Source organism: Tenrec ecaudatus, chromosome 12 (genome assembly GCF_050624435.1).
Source record: "Tenrec ecaudatus isolate mTenEca1 chromosome 12, mTenEca1.hap1, whole genome shotgun sequence".
Classification (NCBI taxonomy): domain Eukaryota; kingdom Metazoa; phylum Chordata; class Mammalia; order Afrosoricida; family Tenrecidae; genus Tenrec; species Tenrec ecaudatus.
Genome location: NC_134541.1, coordinates 66,125,087 through 66,131,619, shown reverse-complemented (window position 1 = coordinate 66,131,619; position 6,533 = coordinate 66,125,087). Strand labels below are relative to the sequence as shown.

At 44.1% G+C, this 6,533-nt stretch overlaps 1 pseudogene; it reads right to left on the bottom strand.

The window, feature by feature from the left end:
* Positions 1–3,867: 3,867 nt before the first annotated feature.
* Positions 3,868–4,258, bottom strand: LOC142422524 (thymosin beta-10 pseudogene; annotated as a pseudogene).
* Positions 4,259–6,533: the final 2,275 nt, after the last annotated feature.

Sequence of the window (6,533 nt, the reverse complement as noted above, 5' to 3'; positions counted from 1 at the left end):
AGAGTCTACCATGAACTGTGGAGTGATCATTAAAATATTAAGTTAATCAACTTAGATGTTTCATGAAATGGTAACCCTGTACCCCCAAGCCAAGAAATCGAATCCCACGATGTGTTTGGTATACATAAGACACCTTTACATTAACATCTGCTCTTTTCCCCCTAATTTTTATGCTTTTGTTAATATACCTGTCACAAGGCATTTGGTAACTCAACCCTTTACAGCTGTGCATCCTTTGTGAGCATTGTGCTCCTTTGAAACCTCTATAAATGGGATCAAATTGACAAGAGCAGTTTAAGAGATTGGATAGGGAAGTTTGAGAGCAGTGTATTTATGCTAATGGAGGAGGGGCAACTCAGAGCTGGCTAATGGGAACAGCTCCACAATTCAAAGAATGCATAGGCGGTCCTGGGTTGAGAATGTCTTCCTTATGAACAACTCTTATCTGGGAACAAACAGACTGCTACAAAGCCTATAGTGTTACAATTTTGAGTTCAATATAAAGGTTTGAAATAACAAAATCACCCACCACCTTGTGACACTCATAACAAACATTGCATGGCTTTAGCGGTACTTTGATTAGAGACCAAAATAAAAGACCACCTACCTTTAGAAGCTGGATCACGCTGGGATTAACGCTGTACTGAGTACGTGACTTCATATTTGGCTTACACTTTCCTGTCATTAACCCGTGTGACCATGCCACTGAAGCATTAATCTGAGTCAAATGCTGATGATTCACCAGAGGAAAACAGCAAACAATACAAGGTTACGCTAGAAAATACAGTGGAAATAACAGGAACTGAAATAGGTGACATGCCATCATGAGGAGGTTGTCAGTCAATAATCGGATCAATTTTAAAGGATAAAGTGAGACTAAGGGCGCTTGTGAAGCACTCTGGCCCAATGAAAGCTACCATTGTTAGTAAGGGACACAGTGCCTTAATTTTTGAAATGAAAGGCTATTGATAATCAGTATTGCATGGTGAACATGGTATCTTTACTGTAGTGCAAGTTACGGCTTTAAATACTTTTTTTAGGGATTCAGTTTATTTTTATTATTATTTTAAAAAATAATTTTATTGGTAGCTCCTACAAATCTTATCGCAATCCATACCATACATGTATCATTGTGTGTCAAGCACATTTGTACATTTGTTGCCTTTATCATTCTTAAAACATTCGCATTCTACTTGAGCCCTTGGTATCAACTCCTTATTTTTCCCCTCCCTCCTTGCTCCCCCATCCCTCATGAACCCTTGGTAATTTATAAATTATTATTTTGTCATATCTTACACTGTCTGAGGTCTCCCTTCACCCACTTTTCTTTTGTCCATACCCCAGGGAGGAGGTTATATGTAGATCCTTGTAATTAGTTCTCCCTATTTCCCCCCACCTTACCTCAATCCTCTAGGTATCCCCACTTTCATCACTAGTCCTGAAGGGATCATTTGTCCTGGATTCCCTGTGTTTCCAGTTCCTATATATACCAGTGTACATCTCTGGTCTAGCCAGATTTGGGAGGTAGACTTGGGATCATGCTAAACTACACCCTGCAATACCCAAGGGGAGGATATTGTTTGTATCTCCACAGGGAAAGAGGGACCAGATTTCAACCCGGTGTTCCACGATGTGAATGAAACTTACTGACATAAAGCAGGGAACCAGTAGAGAGGTCTGAGGGCCCAGCCCCAATCCCAATGGACAGTCACCCCTCCCCCCAAAAGATTTACTTCAGAGGACAGCACCGAAGCTACAGCTCAGGGAGAGGGACATGTCTGATCAAGCACATGGGAGCAAATGAAGGGGGAAGAAGTGAGGGTGGAGCACATCCTAGTCCACCAAGCCTTGAGGATGATAACCCTGCTCAGAGCAACCAATGCACAGAGAGGACCATATGGCTGGCCCCGCTATGAGACACAACATCCCTCACTGACCCATAGCCCTACAGGGGACAACCCTGGAGGCACAGTGTGGGAATTGTGCTCGATATGACCCCACCACACTGAGGAAAAACACTAAGGGTGTGAAACAGAACAGCAAGGGGAGCAGAGCAAGGAAGTCTGAGGGAGAACCAACAATCGACTTTGGGGCCAGGGCATGGCACCCCATCAGACTCCACCAGAAAACACTCCTAAAGGTCAACAAACAGACCTTGAACTATTGACAGGATTTTCTTTTTTTTGTCATTGGTTTTTGGGTTGTTGTCATTGTTTACTTTTTTCACATTGTTTTGCTCTGTATTGTTTTTGTGTGCATATTATTATCTCTGCAGGTCTACCTAGATAAGATAGGCTAGATAAACAATCTGGAGAAGAAAACAATGGGACTGATGGTTCTGGGGGGACATGGGAGAGGGCGAGGTGGGTGAAAGGAAGTGGTGTTAACAAACTCGGGGACAAGGGAACAAGTGATCCAAAATCACTGGCAAGGAGGGTGTAAGAAGCCTGGTAGGGCTTGATCAAGGGCAATGTAACGGAGAAGAATTACTGAAACCCAAATGAAAGCTGAACATGATAGTGGGACAAGAGGAAAGTAAAAGGAAACAGGAAAGGACTAGGAGGCAAAGAGTATTTATAGAGGTCTAAATACAGGCATTTACATATATAAATATATTTATATATGATGATGGGGAAATAGATCTTTGTGTGTATATTTATAGGTTTAGTATTAAAGTAGCAGATGGACATTGGGCCTCCATTCAAGTACTCCCTCAATGCAAGAACACTTTGTTCTGTTAAACTGGCATTCCATGATGCTCACCTTCCCGACAAGATCGCTGAAGACAAAGTGGGTGCATAAGCAAATGTGGTGAAGAGAGCTGATGGTGCCCGGCTATCTAAAGATATAACATCTGGGGTCTTAAAGGCTTGAAAGTAAACAACCGGTCATCTAGCTGAGAAGCAACAAAGCCCACATGGAAGAAGCACAACAGCCTGTGTGATCATGAGGCGCGGAATGGGATCAGGTATCAGGCACCAAAGAACAAAAAAATCTTATCATTGTGAATGTGGGGGAGTGCAGATTGGGGACCCAAAGCCCATCTGTAGGCAACTGAACATCCCCTTACTGAAGGGTTGCGGGGAGGAGAGGAGCCAGTGAGGGTGCAGTGTAGCAACGATGAAAGGCTTGAAGACTTTTTAATGATTAAACGCAACATGTGCAGCAAATGAAGGTGATTGTGGTGAAGAACTTGCTATGAATGTGGGTAGGTTCATTGATTTCAAACTGTGGGCACCTTTACGTAGTATTTTAAGCGCAAGGTGAAGCAGTCTTGCCAGTATTGTGATTTTCCTGAAATGTTTTAAAGAAAGGATGGAGAGGGGAGGTTTATGGTATTCCTATACACATACACATAGATGCTCCTCTCTAAGAACCCTGGTAGTGCAGTGGTTACATGTTGGACTGCAATTGTGGGCAGTTCAAAACCACCAGCAGCTCCAAGGGAGAAAGACTGGGCTTTCTACTCCTGTAATCAATTACAGTCTTGGAAACCCACAGAGGGTTGCTATGAGTCAGCATTGACTGTTTGGCAGTGAGTTTGTGTTTTTGCGCTGAAAGGTTAAAATATATACTATCTTCTACTAAGACAAACATTAGACTGAAAGTAAATAAGGACCACATGTACCTTTTCTTTAGTAAACTTACAGATTTGAAGATAGATTTAGGAATACATTTTCTTTGTAAAGTTTGGGTTACCTGTAATGTATATTACTGAATTATACATGTTGAAATGATAGAATTCTGTATGTTTCCCTGGGTATGTTTTCAATAGCAACAAATTAAAATAAAGTTTTAAAAAGGAACGGTGTGTTAGTCTAGGTACTTTAGCGAAACAAATCCACAGAAACTCATGTATAAGAGAGGTTTTTTTTTTTTTTGCCACGAGGTATGTTTTATTTTCATTAATCATACAAATAATTTTCTATAGTATCCCAGGGCAGACCGGAGAATTTGGTAGTCCCTTCGGAGACCCGGAGGCCGGTGGGTTCACAGTGCAGCTTGTCGCTCGTGTCCATCTTGCAGGTGACTCTTCCTCCACCTCAGTCTGGTGGACGATGGAGGGGGTGGGGGGCGAATCCCCCCGGATTAGGAGATTTCACTCCACTTCTCCTGCTCAATGGTCTCTTTGGTCGGCAGGATGTTCTTCTCCTGCGTCTCCGTTTTCTTCAGCTTGGCCTTACCGAAGCTGGCAATTTCTCCCATGTCTGGCTTGTCTGCCATTTTCTTAACGCAATCCCTGGCTTCCGGCTTCCAGACGAGCTTCCGGGCGATCCCGCTCTCAGCGCTGCAGCAAGAGACCGTATAAGAGAGTTTTATATAAAGGTTAAGTGCACATCAAGAAAATATCCCAACCCAGTGTTGCCCAAGCCCACAAGTCCAACATTAATCCATATGTCCAACACCAACCCACAAAGACCTCCTCCATCTCACAAAACACGCTGTGATGCCGAGGAAAGCTGTGTCAGTGAACGTGTAAGCATCTCAGTGCTGGCAGGGGTCTCCACACGGCTGCTCCAGCACCCAGGGCTGCATCGGGGTAGGTCAATGCGGCTTCTCCTCAGGGATGTCTTGCAGGAAGTGAGCTTTGCCAGCTGAAGCAGGGAACTGGCTAAGGCAGCTGCACCCTGGTCTGACCATCACAAAGCAAGAGACCCAAGAACTAGAAAAGTGAGGCTCACCAAGCTATTTATCTCTCTGCCCTTCAATTAACCGCACATGTGTTTATCAGCCAGGTTTGCACAATAAGCTAACTACCTCAAACGATGATAGCTTTATTTATTGAAAACAAGCCATGTGTGGCATCCTGTTTATTAAGAGCGCTTTATTTGCATTAACTCATTTCATTCTCACAGAACTCTGAGTTAGGTTCTGTTAGTGTTGCCATTTTAGGAAGGAGGAAGCAGAGTGAGAGACAAAGAGGGTAATAAGATGTCATACTTTTACTTCTAAGGCACACATGCCTGTAGCGTGCATGGTGCACATAGGACAGCACCGCTGTTTGCAGTAAATGGTGAAGACTTGCGCATTCTTTGCATCAGATGATGATGATTAGCCAAGGGCACCCAGGACATTATTTCAGAGCTGGGATTCAATTGCGGGTCTGATTCAGGCCGCTCTCATGTCCAGTCAGCTATATGGTCCCCTTGGGGTGACGTGCTGCTTCCTGGAGTGTGCGTGTTTGACCCTTTGCTCTAATTTCTGCCCCTCGCCTTGCCCTGCATTGTTTAGTTCTTCATGTAGTAGCCTCGCTCATTCTGGAAGTTCCAGGGCCTTTCCCTTTGACCTCCTACATTTGCAGGAGTCAGGGTTTGAAACCTTCCCCTTTCCATGTTTCCCAGTCTCAAACCTCATTAATTCCATAGCTAGCTCTCCCAGGCCTCGGCTAGATGTTTAAGTAGAGCACGGCCTTGTCAAGCCCGTGGGACATCCTCAGAGCTCTTTCTCAGCGGGAAGAGCCAGCATGAGGCCAGTGTATGAAGCAGGCAGAATTCTGTCCATAGTACCCTATACTAATTTATACATGGCATTTTGTGGGAAAATATGTTTATTTTACTAAGAGCAATTATATAAGTGATTGTGGTAGAGCCTTCATGAATTAACCTAGCCTGTATTATTAATGGTAATAACGGGGTCTCTTCTAAAGAGTGCTGGCTTTTAGCAGAGACCTTTTGTTCAATGAGCTTAGCAAAAAAGGATATGGATTTATGGGTTTCAGATACTCTCGGTAGTCCCATCGGCACACCCACTGCTGTTGAGTTGATTCAGACTCATAGTAACCTTAAGGGACAGAGTGGTTTCCGAGGCTGTAAATCTTTATGGAAATAGAGTGTCACATTTTTTCGCTCACAGAGCAGCCTATGGGCTTAAACTACAGAGCTTTCAGCTAGCATTTGAGTGCTTTAACCACTGCGCCACTGAGGACCTCAGAGAGGCTGGTCACTACCCTTGAAGAGGCTAGAGCCTGTGACTCTCCCGTTTCTACTGTGGAAGGTGAAAGGTAAGCATGGGCATGTATGGATGGGGTGGGGGTGGGGGAGGGGTGGGGGGTGGAGTTCTTCACTGGCAGCTCATGTCTTAGGTGTGGACCCGAGCTCCCTGACCTTATGCTTCCTGTGGTCCTTTCAGTACACAATTGTTTACCTTCCATCTCTCCTCTATCCTAAGCACCTTTCCCCAGGCCCCTGAGCTCTGCTTCTCCACCTTGTCAGAGAAGAAAATTGCCACCATGTAATTATGACATCCTGGGGGTAATTTTAACTATAAGTCATTAGTCTAAAACAACCAATGCAATCCGCATTTGCCAGCACAAAGAGATGATTCTCACTAGCATGAACTCACTGTCAAACACGCCAGGAGAAATAAAAAGGTGCTAATGCAATATAGCCCAGAAATAGAAAATAAGATTAGAGGCGATGCTTGAGATTTCAGGCTGTGGGGGGAAAAATAGCACAGTTACCAGCAGAACTGTCAGACAAAAAGCCTCCGAGGTCAATAATACCGGAACCTTCATTAAGCCACGTGGATAAAAT